Raw genomic sequence first — 26,447 nt, 5'->3', positions numbered from 1 at the left:
AAGGGATTCTCCAGGTAAGAATACTGGAGTGGGTTGCCATGCCCTCCTCCAAGGGATCTTTCCAACCCAGGGAATGGACCTATGTTTCTTATGTCTAACCTGCATTGGCAGGTGGGTTCTTTACCATGAGTGCCACCTGGGAAGCCCATGATTATGTATAAGCAGGTTAAATTTGTTAGTCCATGATTAATATCCCCAAAATAACAAAATCACTTCAGATTAATAAAAGCACAAGAAAATCAATTATTGCACATATCTATATTTCTGCTAAACGTGTATTAGCAAACGGAACATGAACAAAAAGAATGGAGACAACTTGTGTCCTTATCCATCAAAAACCCCATCCCCAGCTTGACTTTCCTCACATGTGGATGAGAAAGCCTCGACAATTCTGGTTCTTAATCCTCCATCATGTTTATGATAGCTCTTCAGCTATCTCAAGAGCAGGGGTCCATGAATGGGCTCCAGTGAGCCTGTGTACCTCTGAAGTTGTATGAAAAATCCTGAGTATTATGTGCATTTTGTTGGTATTGAGGGATTCTGGTTGTCATCAATTTCTCAAAAGTGTCCATTTTTTGAAAAAGAATAAAAGAATCTATGAACTGGTCAGCATTGTGGGTCAGTTGTGACCTGGCCCTGGGCCCTTCTTGCCTAGGGGCACTTTAGCAGGAGTTTTGGCTCAGCAGGAGGCTGGGTGAGACCCAACAGCATCTGAGGGTGCCTGTTGAGACACAAGACACCTGGAAGACGAGCTTTGTGAGTCTGTCTTGATTTGGGGAATTTGGCTGCTCAGATGTCCCAGCTCTTCCTCAAAATAAACAAAGACAGACCACTGCATTCCTATGCCATCCAGGTCTAATCTGGTACTTTGAGCTATTTTAAGTGACAAAAACCAGGTCCTAATCCTTTATTTTCCCTCTGGCAGGTCAGAGATACCCTGACCGTGATAAGGAGAAGCTTGTGGGTGCTGAAGGGGCAGAGATCCAGGCCACTTGCCAGGGGTGGTGACTTTTATGCTCCAATTTGAAAATGCAAAAAGGTTAGTTTGGATGGATTCTCATTGAGTTCCATGGAATTCCTCTGTCTCCGGGGCCTGGTCTGGCTTACACTGATGCTCAGCTTCTGAAAGCTCCAGGTTAAGAGGGGACTTGAGAGCTAAGACTGACCCACGCTTAACCCAACATCAGAAATTATTGAAGAGCTGGTTTAAAACACAGATTTCTTGAGTCACCCCTAGAGATTCTGCTTTAGTAGGGTGTCCTGGAATTGTTGGATTTGTTATATATATATGTATATGTTTTTAAGTTTATTCGTTTTTGTCTGCCCTGGGTCTTTTGTTGCTGCATGCAGGCACTCTGCAGTTTGTGGCAAGCAGGGGCTACTCTTTGGTTGTGGGCATCTCACTGTGGTGGCTTCTCTTGTTGTGGAGCATGGGCTTTAGGGATTGTGGGCTTTAGAAGCTACAGCTCACAGGCTGTAGAGCACAGGCTTAGCAGTTGTGGTACATGGCTTAGTTGTTGCCTGGTGTGAGATCTTCCCGGACCAGGGATTGAACCTATGTCCCCTGCATTGACAGGTGGGTTCCGAACCCCTGGACCACCAGGAGAGTCCTTATGTTTGTTTTTAAAATTAGTATCTCCAAGGGAGTTTGAGAAAGGGACCCTGAAGGGTTTTATTCTTCAAAATGTTGCGAGCTAGAATGAAGAGAAGGCTATCTGGGCCCTCAAGCATTCGGTCCTTCTTTGATTCTGTTGGGGCTGGGAGCTCTCCTGCTTGTCTTCAGAGAAGGGAGCCCAGGGCCTATTTCTGCCTCCTCCCAGATCTGATGCGAAAGCCAGGATGACATAGGTCATGGGGCCATGGCTCCCGCAGGCTCTGCAGCCGGGGAGCTCCTGCTTGGCCCTGCCACCTCCAAGATTTCAGCTCTTCTCGCCACAGGGAGAATGCCTCCCCAGGAAGGGCACTGAGTATGACGCGAAACATCGTGGCTAAATCCATAACCAGGATTTGTCTGATGGGGGCTGCCTTTTTCCCATCCCTGGACCCCACCAAGGCTGTGCACTGAAGACTGAAGAAGAGAATGTCCTAGTCAGCAGTTCCTGCGGAAAAGCACCCGTCGCAGAGTACTGTTTTCATTCATTCATTCATTCACTGAACAAATACTTAACTGCTTACTATGTGCTAAGCACTGTGTTAGATTCTGAGATTCAAGGGTGAACATGACATCGTCCATGCCTCCATGGAGTGTTTACCCTAACAGTGTGAAAGACACTGAAAGACAACTCTGAAGTTTCTCCAGGCGCAGGGGCTTCAACCTGATTTTAAGAGAGAAAAGGAGTGGTGTAGAGATATATCTTGAAGATGATTTTGCATTGCAAAATGACTGGTCTCTCACGTTGTCTGTTTATTTGGGGTAGGTGGAGAGGAAAAAGCTGATGGGGACTGCCAAGTGGCCCCCTCCCCCAACATAACACTGAGCCAGCATCAGAGGTTATCTAATTGATTTAATCATTCATTCAATCAATCACTTGGTTAGTTAATGACAGTTGTAAGTGCTAAGAAGTATCCAGCATTGTGGGAGTTCCTAAAGGAATCCTAAGTCTGGGATAGGACTCAAGGTAAAGAATTCTTCAACAGGTAACTTTTAACCTGAGACCAGAAATAAGAGGTATGAAATGAAACAGATTGGGGGGTATGCTGGGGCCTGGCCAAAGGGGCTGAAGCTGATGTAACACGAGGGCTAGGGTCACCATGAGGTTAGGAGGAAGCAGGGTAAGATCCTGCAGGGGCCTCTGGAGTTTTGTCTTTCTACTTGTTGGTATGTGATCTTGAGAAATTTTCCTACTTTCTCATCTGGAAAATGGGGGACACATTCAACCTGGCAAGGCTGCTGCAAGGATGGAAAGCTGCCTTGTAAAAAGTAGGTCTCCAAAAACAAAATGGTATGAGTCCTCGGGATCTGACAGGTCAGTGTACTCACTTGAACGTGACAGGCTGTTTGGGCAGGAGCCCAGATGGGCCCCTCCTTCACTCGGACCCTCCTTCACGCCCAAAGCCTTTCTGTGTCAGGGAAGGAGGCAAGCCTGCCCTGTCCCCTCAACCCTGGCCCATGTCTGCTCAGGATCATCCCTGGGCTCAACCAGAGGTGGCGTTTCCTCCAATAGGCTGACCAGCCTCTGGAAGTTTCCCTTGTTTCTGGGTGTGTTGTTGCTTTCATTTACTTTTGTGATTTCTCTGACTTAATAAGATTGTAACTCATTCATTTTGTTGATTTTTAAAAAGTAAGTTTGGGTAAACAAGGACCTGCTGTATAGAATAGGGAACTATATTTGATACCTTGTAATAAATTATTATGGAAAAGAATCTGAAAAAGAATACATACACACACACACATACATACATGTATTTATCTGAATCACTTTGCTGTACACCTGCAACCAAGACTGTAAAAAAATGGTTTAAAAAAGTAAGTTTGGGAATAACAACCTGTGATTAAACAAGCCTCCATTTTTTATAACTCGGTAAATCCATATTAACTGAATCTGTGGACACTGATGAAGCAACATGACATTTGTGGCATCATGGAACAGGAATGGAACCTAGCATTTATTTAAATTTTATGTATTACATACCACATGGGATACAAATGGTCAGTGGAAATGTTTTGATGAAATGAGAATCTGTCTGCCCTTCACTCTCTCTCTCTCTTTAAAGGTTGGGTAAACCCACACATGCAGAATTTCTAGATTGGACCTGATTGTTTACCCTGAAGATCTTGTCAACCTTATGAGGGTTTATATAACACCTCTCTTGCATGAACAGGTGTACCCTCCCATTAGCAATTCTCCTTCTTGATTCCATATGTATTTACTAAGATTTAGTCAGGAAGGAGATTTCTCTGCCTTAATGATGAAGGGGTCATAGGAAAGAAAAAATCTCTGGGCTGAGTCAGGGGCTCTGAGTCCTAATGTGGGCTTAGCCACCTGTGTGTATGATACCACTGAGATGCACTTGACAGCAAGCAACAGGAAACTCTACAAGTGGCATCTTACACAAAGAGAGATTAATTTTTTCCCCGTAACGAGAAGGCTAAAAGGAAGAAGTAACTGCTCAATTCAGCTGCCAGCTGAATGATGTCTTCCAGGTACCCCATGTATTTCCTTTTTACAGTCGCCAGCACGTGGACCTTTTTTTTTTTTTTTAATGAATACTTCAGATTTTAAACATTTTCTAGCAATTCAAATTTACTTTTTAAAAATTTAATTTTATTTGGAGGATACTTGCTTTACAAGGTAGTGTTGGTTTCTGCTGTACAACAATGTAAGTCAGCAGTGTGGGGACTTTTAATCTTCATGCTTGTAGCTTTATTATTATAAGATGCCCACCCCTGCACTAGACTACTCGGGCAGAATAAACAGAGAATCTAATGTCTGGTTTACATTCCCAAGAAAACAGTTTTCCAAGAAACCCTCCTGGTAGATGCCACTGGTCAGAACTGTCAGATAGAGACTCAGCTGCAAGGGAGACTGGGAAAATGTTTAATTGTTTCACCTTGTAAAGTGGAATTATCAAAAGATGAGGGGGCTCTATAGGATTAGTCAAGGGGCAGCCTCTGCCCTGGTGTCCTTGGACAGTTTATGTCATTTTGGACACTGACTTTCTCAGCTATAAAATGAGGTGGTTTAACCAGGATCTAGGTGATCTCTGGGGCTCCTTTTAGTTCAAAAGCAGGAATTCTCAAACTTTAATGTGCATTCAAATCACCTGGAGATCTTGTTAAAATTCTGGTTCCAGGGGTGGGGTTGGGGAGGGCAGGGTGCCCAAGCCTCTGCATTTCTAAAAGGCTCTCTCTCAGGTGATGGCTGGATCACACTTTGATTTGCAAGGTTCTGTGAATCCTTGGATATCTTTCTGCTTTCCTTAGTAGACAAACTAGCTTAAGGCAAAGCCGTACAAATTCCTTAAGCTGCCTAGAGTGACTTTGAATTCTCAGAACTGTGTGTGCACATTCCTCCTGGTTTTTTTGCCCCTAGCATTTCTAGATACAGAAGAAGTGAAAGAACTAGAGCCTCCACCTTAAAGACTGTGTAAGTAGTTAGAATAGAGACTAGGGCAGAGGAAAGAGCTTTTCTAATTCAGTTTTCACAACAACCCTGTGAGGTCAGCGTCATTGCTCTCATCTCACACATGAGGAATCAGAGACTCAGAGTAAATTACTTTCTTAAGATTGTGCAGCTGGTTTGGATTCTAACTCAGGTCTCTGACTACAAGGCCATGTTCGTACATTTCCCTAGGCAACTGCTTACAGAGGCCCATGTGTGAGAGACAAGGATGAATACAAGTGTGTCGCCAATCAACTGATGATTAGCTTGGTGCAAACCTGTCTGTGCTGCCTAGTCTCCATTTTTCTCTCCAGTCCCATTCTCTCCCGTCCTCTGCATATCTGGGGAGACTGACCTACAGCCTGGTGGCCTCCAGTTGGGACTGACCAGTAGAATCGCCTCCAAGAGACTGGAGTATGGAAGAGAAGGAGGTTGAGATATATTAGTTCACCTCTTACCCTGTGGTTTGGCAGTCGCTCGTTCTCAACTTTAAAGCCACAACTCGGGTGCCCACTTTGTGCCTCTCACTGGTTCCTAGTAAGTACTCCCTGCCCCGTGCCCTCGGGCCTGGGGGGTGCCTGCTTCCCCCTCCTGATGGTCCCTGGGTGTCTCACTGTCCCTTCGCCCTGCCCACTCCTCTGTAACTAGTCCCTTGATTGCCTTTTTGAGGTGCTGCTTGTTTTCTGATGACATCGTGATTCAGACTCATTTCCCAAAAATGTCCAGATAGAGGTGTGTGTGTTTGTGTGTGTGTGTGCTTAGTCAGGTCCAACTCTTTGAGACGCCCTGCACTGTAGCCTGCCCTGGAATTTTCCAGACAAAAATACTGGAGTTGGTTGCCATTTCCTTCTCTAAGAGATCTTCACGATCCAGATATCCAACCTGCATCTCTTGCGTTGGCAGACAGATTCTTTACCACTACACCACCTGGGAAGCTCCAGGTAGCGGTAGAGATGGTCAAATATTTATTACAGACAGTAGCAGGAGATTTGGGAGGCTGCAACGGGCAGAACTTGGGGAGCAGGCAGGGCTTCCCCTAGGTGGTGACAGGTGGGGAGGATTTGTAGAAACAGTGGAGACAGAATATTTGAGAAGAGTATCAGGCAAAGGCAAGGATTAAAGGGGCCTGCGTTTGAGGATCAATTGTATAGTAAGTTGCCTGGGGTGAAACCAAATACGAATGGCTTATAGTAATAAGAATGCTAACATTCTTATTACTGTGTGTCACTTATTGCTGTGTGTCACTGTGTTCAAAGTGCTTTACTTGAAACTCCCTCATCTCCAGTAGTCCTGGATTAGCCTTGTTTTTAGAGAGGGGAGGAAGTGAGCCACAGAGAGGTTAAGAACAAGTCCAGGGTCACGCAGTTCCAGGATTAACTTTGGTGGTCCGGCTGCAAGCCTGCCCTCGGAAGCACTAGGCTGTGGAGAGCACAGATGGCATCGACTGTTTTGCAGCAGGGCTGAAAGCTGAAGGGAGCCGTGTCTAAGAGACGGAACCAGGGCGTGCTGGGGAGCAGGGGAATCGGCTGTGCTCTCCCCTTCCCAGAGGGCAGTTTCCGCAGAGCCTTCAAGTGTCAGGGCAGCTGGCTCTGGGTCAGATTGGTTAATGTTTTTCATCCTGCCGGCTTCTGTATGTGATGACAGGAGTCTGTCTCTCCTTTCCATGTGCCCCAGGTCAGAATCCTGTTCCTTTACCTCGGTGGCAGGGACAGGGCCTGAAGATGATGCCCCAGTCCTGGCAGAGCTCCTGTGTCTGCTTTGTGGGGATTTAGAGACAGCCTATTAGGTATTAGCATAATTGCTTTTGTTTTTAATCTGCTCGGAAATGAATTTCTTTAGCAGCCTAAATAGCTGCAATTGGCCAATTTGTTCTCTTTCTAGTTTCCATGTGGGAAAGTAGATTTAACCCGAGTCTAATTTTCTTTGTCTGTATAATGGTGGCAATAACACGCACCTGCTGGTCACGTGAGTACATGGGAAGGCCACATCGCAGAGGCTGCCCCAAGGGAGGAGTTCACAGATGTTAGTGGTAAGTTCTGCCCTAGTCCACCTTCTTTCTTTCCATTTAGTTATTGTGAAATGTTAGGAAATGTATTGGAGGGTAGTTTCTCTCCCTTCCTTCCATCCTCTCCTTCCTTGACACTCCTCATTGGTGAAAACTTTCAAATATACCTAAATATAAGGAGACAGTGAAAAGTACCTTCCTTATTATCTAAATTTAACAATATTCAGTGGCTTGCAGCTTTTGCTCATCTAGTTTATTTTTGTCAAAGTATTTAAGAAACAATCTCAAATAGCATACATTTCACTTCAAATATATCAACATGCATTTCTAAAAAAGAGATTAGTTCCTTAACATAATGCCATTAATACACCTGGCAAAATGGAACAATAATCCCTTAATAGCAAGTCATACCCAGACTGTATTCAAATATCTCCAGTTGTCTCGTAGTTGAATTGATTGTCTCAGAATCCCAACAAGGCAGGGCACAGAGGAGAGAGCAACCAGTGACACAGGACCCTGTTTACAGTTCTGAGAGTTTAGGAATTTCTTTGCATTTTGCACAATGACTCAGCGTTGGCGGTAAAGTGCACCCTAACATTTGTGGTTTTGACTGTCTGGAAACAACTGCAGATGTCCATGACATTTAGCAGTGTCTGTCCAGGCATAAATGTTCGTCCTAAACCTTGCGGGACTGTGCCTGGAGGGACTGTCCAGCGAGAGTGTGCCTAGTTGGGAGCTGGCAGTTGGCTTTTTAGTGACGCGCTGCTGTTCTCACTTTTTGTTCTTTCCTGATTTAGGATTTCAGATTGTACCACTGAAAAAAGATTGGAGTCATACATAGAATGATTGGGTTTTTATTTTGCCAAGTAAGGATATTAAAAATGACCTCCTATCACCCATTATTTCATAAAAGAAAGGGCCTTCAAATACTAAAAGAGCAAGACTGATATTATCTCAAAAGGTTGTCTTCAGTTGGCCACCTGATGTTGAGATACATGTATATATATATATATATACACACATATGTCTGTGTGTACAATGTGTGAACCACATATTCCATGGTTCTGGTTTTCCCATTTTCCATTAACTGGTGAGGACTTTCTCATAGTTTGGTATTTGGGAAACGTTCTTCCACTCAAAAGTTAGAAGAATGGATAGTAAAAACTGGTAAAATGATAAAAATGTCATTCTTATTTGAAAAGTAGTCCTTGACTGGGAGATGAAACTTTAGTAAAAGTTGAATGCAAAGTAAGCTTGCAATGTAGGGCAGGCATAGGAGAGATGCCACCTTTTTGAACTATGGTTTGGGAAGCATGTTGGAGCCAGGTGTAAACATGTCCATATGCTCCAATAATTCTGGTGTTGGATCAAGGGCTGCCAAGAATTATTTTCTTAAATCATTATACTTCTTTTAGCTCACAAACATTCTTGTTGATCTTGCTCACATTTTCCAAACCTACATTCCCATCCTAGTTCTGTAACACACACTCCTTGTCCATTGTATGAGACCCCAGTGATTTCCTACAGCCCGACACTGGTACTCAGTGTGTATCTCCCAGCTACTCTGTACTGAGCTTCAGACCAATGATTCCACTTGCCCTTCCTCCTCTCCATACAGAGCTGCTGCTCAGCTGCCTCATTCTGGCTCCTCCTCCTTGCTTCTGCATGAAGTGGAGAAGTTGCTCCTGCCAGAACCTGGGAGTTCTTTCTGACACATCCATCACCCCACATCTACCCTGTTATCTAGTCCTGAAGCATTTACTTCCAAATATATTCCCAGTTGAGTTGGTTATGTTGTGACCACTGCTACCACCTCAGTCTTGGTCACTGTTACCTCTTGCTCAGGTTACTGCAACTATTCCTGTTAATCTCGAATCCCATCAGTCCATTCTTCATACAGTAGCCGGAATAACTTTCTTAAAATGGAAATTACATCATGATGCACTCCCTGTTCAAAACTCTGAGGACTTTTGGAACAAAATGAGAAAAAGAAATCCCTAATAGGAGCTATACAGCCCAAGTGATCTAACTAGCTCCCAACTCTAACTTCATCTCAAGCTGCCTTCCTCTCCATTTATTGTGTTTAATTGACACCTGCTGGACATTGATTGCCCTGAACACTCAAGGCTCTCTCCTGCTTGGGGGTAGGAGCACATGCTGTTTCTACTCCGATCAAGGTTTCCCACACCCTCCCCACTCTCTGCTCTTGGCCCTCTGCACTGTGCTTCCTCACTGTGCAGACCCTTGACTCTTCCTCCCAGTAACGAATAGTCAACATCTAGCATAGTCCTAGGCAGGGGGTGCTTGGCAAATCTCTGTCGACTAAGTGAATGACTCTGCCAATTAATACCAAAATTCTTCCCTCCCTATAAAAGGACAGAAAGGAGATGCTGAATATATTAAAAAAAAAAAACAAACCCCATATCTTTGCTAGATCGACCAAACTGGTATTGGGCCTTGAGTATTCAGGCCAGTATTTATTTTTATAGTTATAATAATGGAACTTTCTATAAAATAAATCATATTTTAAGTGAGTGCTAAGTTGAGTTCCATTTAATCGGCCTTCCCCAAATTGCCAAGGTTCCTATAAAGCTCCTGTAAAGGATTACCTCTCTGTCTTTAATAGGGTGCTAAATCTATCCATTTCTCTGAGAGACAGAGACCTATAATACATCCATTTAAAAAAATCAGAGTGCTTTATTAGTACTGGTTATTGAGAAGCCTAAAATCAAACATACTTAAAATGGCCCTGTAACTTAGGTTCATGCTTCTATTACAGTTTTAAAAGAGAAGACTCAGCATATTTGTAGAACCATTTACTAGAGTATTTTTCAATAGATTATATAAAGTTTTCTTTGATATATCAGAAATGAGATGTCCTCTGAGGACTGTAGGTCCACATTGAACTCCCCCTTTTCTAATTCCCTTTTAACACTGTGTCTGAGTGACTCCCTTTTAGTACCATATCTTGTTTGCTGATTATCTCTACTTTCTGATTCAGCTTTTCACTACATGCTACTCTAGTCCCCATTTTTATTTTGTGGGTATGATTTATCTCCTCAACTATATTATAAGCGTCTTATAAACAAGAAGTTGGTGTTTCTTTCTCCTTATGCATCCCCAGAATAACAGTCAGGGCAGGCTAAGACATGTAGCAGTAACAAAACGTTCCCAAATCTCGGGGGATTTATTTCCTACTCCATTTGCACTCATGGCACCCCACCCCAGTACTCTTGCCTGGAAAATCACATGGACGGGGGAGCCTGGTGGGCTGCCATCTATGGGGTCTCACAGAGTCAGACACGACTGAAGCGACTTAGCAGCAGCAGCAGCAGTGGGCCAGCTTCAGATGATGTGTGTCATGGGTCTCTCAGGGACCCAGGCTCATGAAAGGCTTCATCTTGACGCTTGCCTGATGAAAACATAAGAAACCATATTGCTGGCTTTCAAAGCTTATACAAGGGTATAGGACATACCATTCTATAAGCATGTCATTGGCTAAAGCAAGTCACAAAGTCTTGCACGCCTAACTTCAAAAGGGGTAGGCAAGTGAAACCTGACTGTGAGCCTGGGAAGAGCAGAGTCAGGAACACCAGAGGAGCTGCACTCAGTACCTGCAGAGCCCTGCTCAGTTCCAGGCTCATGGCGGAAATTATTTGTGCTTGACTGAAGATTGAAAACATCTGGAATATATGTGAGTACAGATAAAGGAGAAGGCAGTTGCTAGTTGAAAATGACGAAAGTATTGTTTCAGTGTATCCTTTCTCCTAGTTTTAACTCCCCTCTTAACATCTGGAAATAAAAGCCCTGGGGAATATCTCAAAATAAAGGACCCAAGTGAATACCTGTCATTACGCCGCCAATAGCCACATACTGGCAAGTGATCTGGTCTGCCCCCTAACCTTGTGCACTTCTCTGCCAATGATTTGAAGCACTGCAGATGCTGATACAGAAAACACTTGCCAGCAAACACCATGAATCTGGGAGGGGAGTGAGGGATTTGGTGAAAGAATTATGATCTAAAACTGGACTCACGGGTTAGAATAATGGGTTCATTCTAAGGGGTCATTGTGTGGTGTTTGGGTCTAAAGACTAGTTTTGCATAACTACAGGATGGCAGAGCTTTGAACAACAGCATGTGTGAAAACTCTTCAAGGCTTTTTGTTGACATGAATCATACTGTTATTCATTGCGGAATGGGGTTGCCAAATGAGCCAATGGAATGTCAGTTTGTTGGCATGGACAGGACAGGGCCGGGATTCAAGGATTCTGCACAGCTAGAGTGTGGAGGCTTGAGCTCAGTTTGGGATGTCACCATCTGAGTAACCTTGGCAGATGAGCTTGCCCAGTGAAGAGTAATGGGGTTACCATTGGAACAGGAACACTTAAGGACTGGATGGAAAAACTGGATCAATTGAACCTAGAAAACAGAGAGATTGGATTGGGGGAGTACAGGATGAGGGAAGGCGAGGACTACCAAGGAAGAGAGGGAATATACTTTGGCTTTGCTGCTGAAGACAGAATAACGGTAGGTAATAGGGGCACAGAATTGACTCATGACTGGGAAAGAACCCTGTGAAAGTTAAGTCTCTCATAGGTTATATCCTTGAGGAGGTGTATGGATCCAAAGACAGGAGTGAATGGCTATCCCAGCTTGCCCAAGACTGAGATTTGCAGTGTTAAAAAAAAAATCCAAGGCAAACCTGGATGAAGAGATCACCCTACCAAAGAGGATCACCCTTAAATTCATCTCAGGTCTCTTTCCTCTGAGAGGTTTTGTAATTTCTGGGATAGATACTCTGTTGACTTTCCCAGAAGAATTTCAGGCAGAGCGATGAAATACAGTATTTTTGGTTTCTAATCTCTGATTAACTTAATCACATAGGACTTTTTCGTGCTCACTGAACAATTGCCCCACACTTGTATTTAAGATTTAATTATTGCTGCTCAGTTCATGCCCTAAAATTGCATCATATAATCAGGTGAACATTTCCCTGCAAGTTCAAGGTCATTCATTACATCAGTGAGCGTTTCAGAAACAAAGAGCTGCACCTTTCTTAGGAAATCACAATGGATAATTTCTTGATTGTGTGAATTGTTATTCTTAGAAAAAGCATGAAGGAGGTGAACGGAAGTGCAGGAAGTTAAATATTTCCATTATAATAAAATTTTACTTAGCTTATTCACAATGAAAGAGCTGTGTGTGTTTAACACATCCAAGCAAAAGGTTTATTCTTTTAATCATTTATTGTTATGTGTACTTTTAGGATTAGTTTGTAAAATCAGATTGCAAACTTACAGTTTGTTTATTCTTTGGGGTTCAGTATTTGTGTATTTAGAACCAAGAACTCTGCCAAGAGGTTCTGTAGGTTTCTTGTGTTATTCTTAATGATGTGCTACCTACTTGTTCTAGCTGTTTAACTTCAATAAAATCATAAGTGATAGTTACCAAGGTGGGCCAACTTTCCTAAGTCTTTTCCCTTTTAACTCACTTGATGATGCTCTGTAAATAGAACTCTTTGAGAAGAGAAGAGTAACTGGTGAATGGGCTCTATTTTCATCTGTTTGGTGATTTATGGAGAAGAGGAGTCCTTTCAAGTTCCTGGCTTTGCACCCAAACCCGGAGCAGAAACCCATGGAGGTGAGAGGATCATGGAAAGACTCTTGATTTGGCTTAAGGGAAGTGGCGATTAAAAGAAGAGAGGAGAGTAGTGGGAGACCAGCTGCTCATTGAAACCCATCCCACCACATGCTCCCTCCTGCTTTGGTTTGGCATCATGCCTTCTGGGAATTCTTGAAAATGCACCTGACTCTTCTCTCTGTCTCTTGAACACATATCACCCTCTTCTTGGACTTGGTGCTGTTCTTTGTAGGTTTTAGTAAGTTTTAGACTAAAGAGCCAGGAAAAAAGTCCTGTCATTCATGATAATAAAGGCTATAATGGTGAGCATGGTCTTGGATATTCTCCTTTAGGTGTCATCCATGCAAGTGAGGCACACACCATTGTGTAGCACTGTGTATACTGTGACTCTAGAGCTCCTGAAACTCTAGTTAGTAATATCACCTGAGTCATGCAGTGAAGGACAGTCAGGCATCCCCTGGAAGGCCTCATGGAATAGAGATGCATTTGTTACTAGAATCTCCAACCCTACTCACAGTCTCAGCAATCTGTTACTGTTGTTCAGTCTCTCAGTCATGTCCAACGCTCTGTGACCCCATGGACTACAGCACGCGAGGCTTTCTGTCCTTCACTATCTCCCTGAGTTTGCTCAAACTCAGGTCCATTGAGTCAGTGATGCCATCCAAGCATCTCATCCTCTGTAGCCACCTTCTCCTCTAGATCTCAATCTTTTCCGCATCAGAGTTTTTCCTAATGAGTGTTAGGTGGCCAAATTATTGGAGCTTCAGCTTAGCATCAGTCCTTCCAAGGAATATTCAGGACTGATTTCCTTTAGGATTGACTGGTTTGATCTTCTTGCAGTCCAAGGCACTCTCAAGAGTCTTTTCCAACATCACAGTTCAAAAGCACCAATTCTTTGATGCTCAGCCTTCTTTATGGTCCAACTCTCACATCCATACATGACTACTGGAAAAAACATAGCTTTGACTCTATGGACCTTTGTCAGCAATCTGCAATCTGTTAAATTCTCACAAAGAACATTCTGGAATATCAAACTGGGTACAGAATTCTATGCTTACCTTGTGCAGACTTCCCAATGACTTGTAAAGAAAGTCAGGACTATGAATCTTTTGAGTGAATTCTGCCCTTTTGATCCAACATCTCTCTGAACTTTTTATAAATCAACCTAATGATAGATTTTGGAAATCCAGAAAAAGGCTCACTAAAGGTAAATAGTGTGTTCATCAGTGATCATTAGCTTTATTTTGTTCTGCAGTATTTCAGCCATTTTTAAACACTCATGAGAATGTGATTCTCCTTTTCCTGGTATGTCTCTGAAGTTGTCTTAATGCAATAAAGGTGGATTCCACGCCCCTGCCCCCCATTTCAAGGGATTGCTCACTTCTCTCTTTTCTCTACTCATTTCTCCCTGGATTCACATCCTTGTTTCACACGCTTCATGCTGAAGGAAGGTAAATTTCTTTTTCCCATTTCCCTTGATTGGGGTGGAGATGACACGTGGTTGTGTCAATAGAATGGAAACCTGCTCTCCAGAGTGGTAACCCAAAGTGTGAAAAGTTGAGAAATAATTTGTTTGTGGGACAAAAGAGTATGAGAGAGACTTCTGAGTTTAGGGTCTGAAAACACAGGATGGGAAGGAGGATGTGGATGAAGTGACTCGATATCACAGGATGGAGCAGGAGGGTGGTGTGTCCCTTGTGGCAGAGCCTTCTGTGGACCCACTGTGGTGGGCTATCACTAACCACCTATTTGTGGTCCTCATGTCTCTTTCCACAATGGATATAACATGATCTCAGGTTTACAGTGATGGTGCTTTTCAAAGAACAGTGTTTTAAATTTATGAATTTATTATGAAAGATAATGGATTGAAATTTATACCACCCATCAGGAAATTCTCCTTCACTACTATAAATAAAATGGATAACTAATGAGAATCTACGTATAGCACAGGGAACTTGACTCCGGGCTCTGAGGTGACCTAAATGGGAAAAGAATCTAAAAAAGAGTGGATATATGTATACGTATAACTGATTCACATTACTGTACAGCAGAAACTAACACAACATTGTAAAGCAACTATGTGCTAAATCACTTCAATTGTGTCCAACTCTTTGCAATGCTATGGACTGTAGCCAGCCAGCTCCTCTGTCCATGGGATTCTCGCAGTGAGAACACTGGAGTGGGTTGCCGTGCCCTCCTCCAGGGGATCTTCTTGACCCAGGGGTTGAACCTGTGTCTCTTATGTCTCCTGCATTGACAGGCAGGTTCTTTACCACTAGTCTCACCTGGAAGCCCTGAAGCAACTATACTCCAATAAAAATTTAAAAAAAAATTCTCCTTCCCAAGTATGCAGGGCATCACAGAGCTCTGTTATCTCCATGCCTAACTGCTTTTCATATCTGCAGTGTTTTCCTATAGGCTACCTGTCAGTGTGATGCTTACATGCCGCCTGTCCTGTCATCTTTAATCTATCCCGTGCCTGAATTGCACTATCAGGTTATAAATCCATCCAAAGGTTCTTGTTTTATTCAAACTGGCATCAAGGCAGAATTATCCGAAGACAGCCAAGCTGTTTTTCCTTCCCTTGCTTTCAAAGAGCTTTATAATATAATAACATGCATGGTTTATAAATTTAGTTATTCCAGGAGAAACAATCTCCAAGTTATTCTTTGTTTTATAACTTTTTTCCTCACAGCATTATCAGATGCCTGAAATAAAGAGCTAACAGCACCCTGCCCTTTTATCTCCTATGTGATTTTTGTCTGTGTTCCCTATATGATTCTCAAGCACTGGAAACAAATTCAGGCTCCATCTGTTATTTTCATTAAACCTACAAAATCACTGCAGGTGGCGTTTTCTCTTGTACACTAAAGTTTCAAATGAGCTATTAGGTCCAGTGTCTGAGGCAGTCAACACAAGCATGCTGATTCCTTTTTTAAAAAATGCCTGCAGACTGCACAAAGATCAGCCTCTCATCTCATTTGTATTTATCATTACACATGAAGGTTTTGCCAGAGACAGCAAAATTTGCTTAACACTATCTCTTTGGTTCAGAGAATGAGTGTGTGTGTGTGTGTGTGTGTGTGTGTGTGTGTATTTTAACATAACGAGAAAAAGTAGTAAAGAGAAAATTTTCACCAAAATCATTTGGAATGTAATAATGTGATAGTGTTCCTTAACATAAAGCCAAACTACTCTGATATGCTATTTTCCTACCACATCCTAGAATGGCTGGGTTGTAAACTGGGATTATGTTCTATTGATTTTGTGATCATTGTTAGACCCTTGTGCTGATAATTAGCATTCTCTCTATGTGTTTGTAGAATATAGCTTTAACCCTGGACATATTTCTCTTCAGATGAATTACTTTGGGGTATACAGAAGAATTTCTGTGATTATGTATATTAAAACCTGTCCTGCCATCACTTTTCTTTTTAACCAGCAAATACTTATTGAGCTTACTCTTGCACATACGAATGTTACATATGGGGAGAATCTAAAACCCATGATTTGTGGTGTGCTCTTAAACTCTTGCCTAGCAAATCCCATGGACGGAGGAGCCTGGTAGGCTGCAGTCCATGGGGTTGCTAGAAGTTGGACATGACTGAGCGACTTCACTTTCACTTTTCACTTCCTTGCACTGGAGAAGGAAATGGCAACCCACTCCAGAGTTCTTGCCTGGAGAATCCCAGGGACGGGGGAGCCTGGTGGGCTGCTGTCTCTGGGGTCACACAGAGTCGGACATGACTGAAGCGACTTAGCAGCAGCATCAGCAGCATGAAGTTTCCACATGGGTTCACATACAGATTAGAGGCACAAATATGAGATTATTAAAAAGAGGCATTTTTAAACCTGTCAGCAAAATGTTTCTGCTTCCTGTGAACAAGGACAAAAACAGACACTGCCAATGAATAAGTTAAATAATGTATTTAGTTAGGTTAAGGTCATATGAAAAGTTTGGTTGTGCATATTCCTTGTACAAACACACATATGTGCATATATACATGCACACACAGACACTTAATTAGATCAGTTGCTTTCAAACATATTTTATCTCTTAAAGTAGTAAAGACTGGCTGAAGGGAGGGCAGCAGAAGTCTTACCCTTTAAGCTCTTTATGCCACTTCCTGTCTACATCAAATAGCCTGAGCTTAAACTAAAAAGCCCTGGCTTGGACTGTTAAATGTACAAATATTTATCTTAAAATATTAAATTACTACAGGAACTTCCCTGACATCCAGTGGTTAAGACTCTGCACACTTCCAATGCAGGGGGCAGTGGTTTGATCCCTAGTTGGGGAACTAAGAAACCGCATGCTGTCTGGCCAAAAAAAAATGTACATTAAACTATTACAGTTGAGACTGATTTGCGCAAAGATGATTCAGTACACAGACTTGAAGTAGTCCTAGTGGTTGATCACCGTGTTGCTTAAGTAATCTTGTTCTAATGTATTTGCTGCTCCTCCTTAATTCAAACCTTCCACTTCATTCAGCCTATTTGGTCTTCAAATTCTGCTGTCTCTGACAGTTGATGTTTTGGGAGCACAGCAGTGATGATGTTTTGATCCCTGGATTTCCATTAACAGCTATTGTACTGCTGCTGCTGCTAAGTCACTTCAGTCGTGTTCGACTCTGTGCGACCCCATAGACGGCAGCCCACCAGGCTCCCCCATCCCTGGGATTCTCCAAGCAAGAACACTGGAGTGGGTTGCCATTTCCTTCTCCAATGCATGAAAGTGAAAAGTGAAAGTGAAGTCGCTCAGTCGTGTCCGACTCTCAGCGACCCCATGGACTACAGCCTTCCAGGCTCCTCCGTCCATGGGATTTTCCAGGCAAGAGTCCTGGAGTGGGTTGCCATTGCCTTCTCCGAACAGCTATTGTAACCTGCTCTTATCTCTTTGATTTTGGCCCTTTCCGCATCTATCTCTTAAATGTTTTAAAGCTTTTGTTTTTTTTAACTTTTGCATGGAGTCAAAATTATTTACTGTCAGAAGTAGGATTCTTTTGTCATTTTGTTCAAATTGCTAGCTGTTCTCTACTATATGAAAAAAACTCTAGCAGAGAGCTTAGCACAGTGGCTAGTACCTTTGCCAAACCTGACTGTAAATGGGAAGTTCAGTGGGACTTGGAAGGTGAGAAGAAAGAGTGGTCTAACTTTGTAAAGGGCATGAAGGTAGAATTGTTGTATTTTCAATGTATTTCATTATAAAATACTCATTGTGGAAAATTTGGAATATACCAAGAAGTGGATAAATACAAAGAGATGTAAAAATCGTATAGTCCTACCACATAATCAACTACTTTTATATTTTGGTTAGTCTTGATGGGAGAGTAGAGGGCATTTGACAGATGAACACTGTCAGTAAAAGTTATCTTGGGTGGAGAAGAAGGTGAGGTATCTGTGATGGGAGTTTGAGACTCTGGCCCAGTAGATGCTCAGGCAATATAAGACAAGATTGGGACGGAAGTTACCATTATAGTTTAGAGGATTCATGGGCTCAAGATGATCAGTGAGGTGGCTGGGATTTTAAAGCCCAGGGCAGGGCACTCCCCTCGTGGTCCAGTGGTTAAGAATCCTCCTTGCAATGCAGGGCGGTTCAGGTTCGATCCCTGGTCAGGGAACCAAGAGCCAATTAGCATGCCATGGAGTAATTAAGCCCACGTGCTACAACTAGAGAGCCCAAGCGCCAGAACAGAAGATACCACCTGATGCAGCTAAGACCCAATGCAGCCAAATACATAAATAAAAAAATAAATGCGTGCGAGGGCACAGAGCCAAGGCTGAGGAGAGTAAGAAATTTGAGCAGAAGAAGCTGATTTGGAAGCAGGCTCGGATCCAGGACAGGAATATCTCCTCCACAGAATTTCTGTGGCCAGAAAGGGGGGATTCAGGTCAGTAAGACAAAAATATCATATAAAAAACGCTGACCTCAAGGTCCAGAGAGAATAGGCAGTTTCTTCTCTGATGACCCAAAGTATGGCCTCCAAGGTGCAAGATGGTGAACTCATCTAGGGGGAAAAGAGGACTCCAACGAATGGTGTTTAAAGTAGGACATTCAGACTAGAAATTCAGGGAGTTGGAAGAAGGGAATAACTCTACGTCTCTATAATTTATCATCCAAATTAGGACACTCTTGGGAACAAAGGAGTGCTGTTAATAATTGTATCAGGACAACCAGTGAAACCCAGGGCTGTCACCTTAGACACTTATTTTGTCAATTAAGTACCTCAACCATACACAGTTTATGACATCACTAGAAGGCAATGGCACCGCACTCCAGTACTCTTGCCTGGAAAATCCCATGGATGGAGGAGCCTGACCAGGTTGCAGTCCATGAGGTCGCTAGAGTCGGACACGACTGAGCAACTTCACATTCACTTTTCACTTTCATGCACTGGAGAAGGAAATGGCAACCCACTCCAGTGTTCGTGCCTGGAGAATCCCAGGGACAGGGGAGCCTGGTGGGCTGCCGTCTCTGGGGTCACACAGAGTTGGACATGACTGAAGCAATTTAGCAGCAGCAGCAGCATAGAAAGTCTTGTAACCAAATTGGCTTTTAGACGATACATACCTAATTTATTTTCCTAATAAATAAATAACTGTGCTCAGTTCAAGATCTCATCATTTTTTCTTCTGAGCTTTTAGAAGAACCTCTGAACAGGTTTCCATTCTCTAAGCTGATAGGTAAAGCCATTCTCTTACTCTTTGTTACCAGAGAGCTATATCTAAATCATTAGTCATGTCTTGTTCCTCTCTGCTTAAAATTTAGTGCTTTGCATAGTCCTTGAGATAAAGTTCAAACTTAGCATGGTATGCAGTTCAATGCGTTCGGTTCTTGGTGACATACAGAACTCAGGAACCACGTTCGAGACTGCAGCCCTTCCTCTGACCTCCTCTCCCTGCTCATCCCTTTGTGTGTGTGGAGTGATGTTTTCCAGCCTCCATGCCTTGGTACGAGCTGTTCCTTCTGCCTGGCACAGCCTCCCACATGCTTGGCTCATCCTATCTTTTTTTTTTTTTCTTTTTCAAAACTCAGCTTAGGTTCCACTTTTTTTTTTTTTTTTTTTTAAGAATCATTTCCTGATTGTTCCCAGACTAAGGTTACTTCCTCTGTGTTCTCCCTCTCCACTGAAATATGTGCCAGCATATATTTTTTGTTAGAAATATATTGCGCTGATTAGTAACAATTTTCTGTCTTCTCAAAAAAATGTATCCCTTTGAGGCTGGGGCTATTTCCTGTTTATTTTTTTCCCCCCTCTATTATACCATCTAGCAAGATGACTCTTCTATGTATCTTATGTTTTTAGAAAAATATGAGCTTGAACCTATCTCAGTATTAATCTCTGAGAGATTCCCTTTGTTATTAAGTGAATGTTCGTGCTCCGAAATTCACATGTTGAAGCCCTAATCCTCATGTGATGGTGTTTGGAGATGGGGCCTTTGGGAGGTCATCATGATTAGAAGAAGCCATAAGACCCCTGTGATGGGATTAGAGTTTTATAAGAAGAAAAACCAGATAGCGGTTCTGTCTCCATGAGCAAGGAAATGCCATGTAAGAATCAGGGAGAGGGTGGCTGTCTGCAGGCCGGGGAGGATCCTCACTAGAATTCGGCCATGCGGACACCCTAAATCCCTCCTTAGCCTCCAGAACTGTGAGAAATTAAATTTCTGTTGTTTAAACCACCTGGTCTCTGGTATTTTATTATGGCAGCTGAGCAGACTAATACATCTTCAGAGGAAGATTCTGTTTTACCATTTTGTTTGCTGTAGGAAACATTTCTTTTAGTTCCATGATAACTCAGTATATAAAAACATTTTTTCCTTAATTAAAAAAGTAATATATGCTCAATGCACAACATTTAGAACATACACACGTACACACACAAATGTGTCTACACACCCCACAAAGGAAAGATCCCCCAGAATCCAGTATATAGAATGCCTATTAATACTTTGGGGTTTCCTGAAACTCCTAGAGGAAAACATAGGAACCTCTGTTCCATAGGTCCTTGATGCGGATCTTGGAAATGATATGAGGATATGATACCTAAAGCACAAGCAATAAAATGAAAAATAAACAAGGGCAACTGCCTCAAACTAAAAAGCTTCTGCACAGCAACAGAAACCATCAACAAAGTGAAAAGACAACCTACAGAATGGAAAAAATATGCAAACCATATATTTGTTAAGGGGTTTATATCCAAAACATAAAAAGAAATCATAAAACTCAATAGCAAAGACACCAACCCAATTAAAAACAGGCAAAGAACCGGAATAGACATCTTTCCAAAGGAGGTGTATAAAAGGCCAACAGGTACATGGAAAGATGCTCAATATCACTAATCATTAAGGAGATTCAAATGAATACGACAATGAGATATATCTTACATTTCTTAGAATCACCATCATCAAAAAGACAAGAGATAAATGCTGGTGAAGATATGGAGAAAAGGGAACCGTTATGCACTGTTGGCGAGACTGTAAATTGCTACAGCCACTATGAAAAACGGTATGGAAGAGCCTCAAAAAGGTAAAAGTAGAACTACCATCAGTCAGTTCAGTAGAGTAGCTCAGTTCTGTCCAACTCTTTGTGACACCATGGACTGCAGCACGCCAGGCTTCCCTGTCCATCACCAATTCCCAGAGTTTACTCAAACTCATGCTATCCAACCATCTGATCCTCTGTCATCCCCTTCTCCTTTCACTTTCAATCTTTCCCAGCATCAGGGTCTTTTCCAATGAGTCAGTTCTTCGCATCAGGTAGCCAAAGTATTAGAGTTTCAGCTTCAACATCAATGAATATTCTTCCAATGAATATTCAGGACTGATTTCCTTTAGGATGGACTGGTTGTATCTCCTTGCAGTCCAAGGGACTCTCAAGAGTTCTCCAACAGCACAGTTCAAAAGCATCAATTCTTCAGCACTCAGCTTTCTTTATAGTCCAACTCATATCCATACATGACTACTGGAAAAACCATTGCCTTGACTAGACAGACCTTTGTTAACAAAGTAATGTCTCTGCTTTTTAATATGTTGTCCAGGTTGGTCATAACTTTTCTTGAAAGGAGCAAGTGTCTTTTAATTTCAAGGCTGCAGTCACCATCTGCAGTGATTTTGGAGCCCCCCAAAATAAAATCTGTCACGTTTCCCCATCTATTTGCCGTGAAGTGATGGGACCAGATGCCATGATCTTAGTTTTCTGAATGTTGAATTTTAAGCCAACTTTTTCACTCTCTTCTTTCACTTTCATCAAGAGGCTCTTTAGTTCTTCACTTTCTGCCATAAGGGTGATGTCATCTGCATATCTGAGGTTATTGATATTTCTCCCAGCAATCTTGATTCCAGCTTATGCTTCATCCAGTCCAGTATTTCTCATGATGTACTCTGCATATAAGTTAAAGAAGCAGGGTGACAATATACAGCCTTGACACACTCCTTTCCCTCTTTGGAATCAGTCCAGTTCTAACTGTTGCTTCCCAACCTGCATACAGATTTCTCAGGAGGCAGGTCAGGTGGTCTGGTATTCCCATCTGTTGAAGAATTTTCCAGAGTTTGTTTTGGTTCACAGTCAAAGGCTTTGGCATAGTCAATACAGCAGAAGTAGATGTTTTTCTGGAACTCTCTTGCCTTTTTGATGATCCAACGGATGTTGGCAATTTGACCTCTGGTTCCTCTGCCTTTTCTAAATCCAGTTTGAAAATCTGGAAGTTCACAGTTCATGTACTATTAAAGCCTGACTTGGAGAATTTTGAGCATTACTTTACTGGCGTGTGAGATGAGTACAATTGTGTTGTAGTTTGAGCATTCTTTGGCATTGCCTTTTTTTGGGATTGGAATGAAAACTGACCTTTTCCAGTCCTGTGGCCACTGCTGAGTTTTCCAAATTTGCTGGTGTATTGAGTGCAACACATTCACAGCATCATCTTTTAGGATTTGAAATAGCTCAACTGGAATTCCATCACCTCCACTAGCTTTGGTCATAGTGATGGTTCCTAAAGGCCCACTTGACTTCACATTCCAGGATGTCTGGCTCTAGGTGAGTGATCACAACATCATGATTATCTGGGTCATGAAGATCCTTTTGTACAGTTCTTCTGTGTATTCTTGCCACCTCTTCTTAATATCTTCTGCTTCTGTTGGGTTCATACTGTTTCTGTCCTTTCTTGAGCCCATCTTTGCATGAAGTGTTCCCTTGGTATCTCCAATTTTCTTGAAGAGATCTCTAATCTTTCCCATTCTATTGTTTTCCTCTATTTCTTTGCATTGATCATTGATGAAGGCTTTCTCATGTCTCTTTGCTATTCTTTGGAACTCTGCATTCAAAGGGGTATATCTTTCCTTTTCTCCTTTGCTTTTTGCCTTCTATTCACAGCTATTTGTAAGGCCTCCTGAGAGAACCATTTTTCCTTTTTGCATTTCTTTTCTTTGGTGATGGTCCTGATCCCTGTCTCCTATACAATGTCATGAACCTCCATCCATAGTTCTTCAGGTACTCTGTCTATCAGATCTAGTCCCTTAATCTATTTGTCACTTCCACTGTATGATTGTATGGGATTTGATTTAGGTCATACCTGAATGATCTAGTTGTTTTCCCTACCATAAAATTCAGCAATTCCACTTCTGAGAATACATCCAAAAGTAACAAAAAGACTAATGAGAAAAGATATCTGCACCCCATTCATTCCATCCCTATTTACAATAGCTAAGACATGGAAACAATATGAGTGTCTGTCAATGGATAAATAAACAAGTTGTGCTATATCTATATCTATATAATGGAATCTTATTAACCAGTAAAAAATGAGGAAATCTTACCATTTGCAACAACCCACATAGAACTTGAAGGTGCTATGCTCAGTGAAATAAGTCAGACAAAGACAAATAGTATATGATCTCATATGTGGAATCTAAACAGTGAAAATATAACTCATGGAAAAAGAGATCAGACTGTGGTTACCAGAGGTGGGGGAGGGGCGGGTAGTGGAGCGGCAACAGGAGGAAGGCAGACAAAAGGACAAGCTTCCACTTATAAGATAAATGCTAGGGATGTAATGTACAGTCCACAGTTAACTCTATGATATGTAGTGAAGTTGAGAGTAAATCCTGAGAGATCCTATTACAAGGAAAAAAAAATCTTTTCCTTTATTCTTTGTTTTCTTTTTATTGTGGCTAGATGGAAGACGGTTGTTATCTGAACCTACTGTTGTAATCGTTTCACAATATACGTAAGCCAAAGCATCATGCTGTATACTTTGAACATATATACAATAATATATATCAATTATTTCTCAATAAAACTGATGTTTTGTGTTTAATATTGCATCATTATAATATACATATGTTATATATTCTATACTTATGCACATATTCCACAAAAGTGAGATCATTCTCTATTTATCACTTTGGAGACTGCTTTTGATCCATAGTGGATATTCATATTCTTTAGCAACATCATTTTGGCTGCACAGTTTTCTATCCGATAAACATGTAACTCAACTTTAGAATTAATTCTTGGTGTATATTCTTCTCTAAAATGATTAGAATTTTGTTAGTTTAGTAGTCTCCCCAATACGATGGGTTTTTCTATGCCCATAAAGTTTAGTTTCTACTGGTTTAAGTCTGGCAGTTTTACGGAGAATCTTACAAATAATTTGCTCATTCACTGATTAATATACTGCATAGTAGTAGTATGGTTGTATTTCTGGAGGAAAAAAATCAGCAGTATGTAGCAAGAATCCTAAAAATATGCATTACTTTTGTTCCAGTTATTGTACTTTAAAAAATTGATTGTAAGGAAATAATCATAGATGTGCAGACAAAATTTATAATCTTTGCAGCATAGAGAGTGAAAGAATGAATGTGACATAAACCATCAGCAGTGGACAAATAATTGAAATAATTGTGGTCCGTCCATAGCATGCAATAGTTTTCAGCTACTAAAAGCACTGTTTTCAAAGAGTATTTAAGGATGCGGCAATTGCCTAAAATAGAATAAGTTTTTAAAAGTTTACAAAATTATGCATACAATATGTGATCCGAGTTTTACACAAAACCAAAAGTCTATCATAGAATGTAAGACAAAACACCAAAATAGTGATAGTGTTTTCTCTAATACCTGGATTCCCACTAGTTTTAATTTTTTTTTCCTTTATCCTTCTCTGAATTTTCTAGGGTACCTATGGAAAACTGTTTTACTTTCATGATTTAAAAGCTTTTAAGTAATTAAAAAACATTCAGGATATTTTATTAATTTTTGAGAAATGGAGCACCTTGTATTAGCATCATTGTTTCATTCTGGTCAGATGAAATGCTTCAAAAGCAAATTGAGGACTTGCCTATATTTATATATATTTATATCTATATATATAGTACACCCTTTTCCTTCAAACTCCAGGTCCGGGGAAATTTTCTCCACACCCTGCCCTAGCACCACAAGCACAAATCCAGTTTAGCCACCAATCACACTGCATTGCAACGATATGTTTCTTTTCCTTCCTGGTCTATAGCACTCAGTGAAAGATTGAAAGCATGAATGCAGAAATGGATGACTCATCGAATGCCAGTGTTGCTCAGTCTCTCTTTGAAACACCAATATCTGAAGAAACCCAAGCTGGCACTTTGGACTTGGTGGAGTGATATCAGCTTTGCCCAGGAGAAAAGCGACTCAAGGTAGGATAAGGGATGGATCGTGGCATCACAACCTCAGTGAATATTTTTCATTTGTGCTCTTTATCCTTACTCTCCCTAGCTCTTGCATTCCCTATATGAGCCTTCACCTTTTTTAAAAAAAATTAATTTATTTTTATTTTTGGCTGCGCTGGGTCTTCCTTGCTGCACGGACTTTAGTTGTGGCGACTGGGGGCTACTCTTTCATTGCAGTGTGAGGGCTTCTTATTGCAGTGACTTCCTTTGCTGCAGAGCACTGGGCTCTGGGGCTTGCTAGCTTCAGTAATTGCGGCTCCCAGGCTCTAGGGCACAGATTACATAGTCACGGCACAGAGGCTTAGTTGCACAGCGGCACGCCGGATCCTCCCAGTTCAGGGATGGAACCCCGTGTCTCCTGCACTGGCCGGCAGATTCTTGATCACCGAGCCACCAGGGAAGCCCAGCCTTCACCTTTCTGAAATGAGAACTGTAAAGCAGACAGGCAGCTGCCTGCTCTGTTGGTCAGCGTCCTGCATCGTTTGGTCTTTGCCCCTGTAGTAGAGCTGATCTGTGTTCGCATACTGAGTTGTCATTTCCAAGTGGGTCAGAGGAGGCTGCTGGGGTCCCTCAAAAGCCCAATGAAAGAATAGTCTTGAAGGGACTTCCTTGGTGGCCAGTGGTCAAGACTTGGCATTGCCAGTGCAGGGAACATGGGTTCTATCCCTGGTCAGAGAACTAAGATCTCACATGCCTGGTGGCCAAAAAAAAAAAAAAAAAAAAAATCGACAAAAACCAGTCATGTAGTATAGACATTAGGAAGAGGGGCTACTGACCAAGGTTTTTTTTTTTTTTTTTTTTTTTCTGTGACAGCATAAAAAGATAGGAGTAGGGCCAAGAAGTAGGAAGCTTGCTAGCAAACAGGGAGCCCTATAGAGCGCTGGCTGCTGTTCTCACGTGAGGAAACAGGAGTCAATGAGCGGATGGCTGGAGCACAGGACTCTTTCTGTTAACTTCAAATTCCATTCCTATGGTGTAGGACTGATTAATAGGACAC

At 41.9% G+C, this 26,447-nt stretch overlaps 1 long non-coding RNA gene across 1 annotated transcript in view; it reads left to right on the top strand.

Annotated features, from left to right (window-relative positions):
- The window catches only part of LOC102187773, a 109,962-nt gene continuing 84,456 nt past the window's right edge, over nucleotides 942-26,447 (top strand). The window contains exons 1-2 of the long non-coding RNA XR_310329.3: nucleotides 942-1,039; nucleotides 25,255-25,417. This is a non-coding gene — a long non-coding RNA (uncharacterized LOC102187773). The remainder of the gene's footprint in view (nucleotides 1,040-25,254; nucleotides 25,418-26,447) is intronic.

The sequence above is a fragment of the Capra hircus genome, chromosome 10 (assembly GCF_001704415.2).
Source record: "Capra hircus breed San Clemente chromosome 10, ASM170441v1, whole genome shotgun sequence".
Classification (NCBI taxonomy): Eukaryota; Metazoa; Chordata; class Mammalia; order Artiodactyla; family Bovidae; genus Capra; species Capra hircus.
This window is presented reverse-complemented; position numbering and strand designations above follow the sequence as displayed.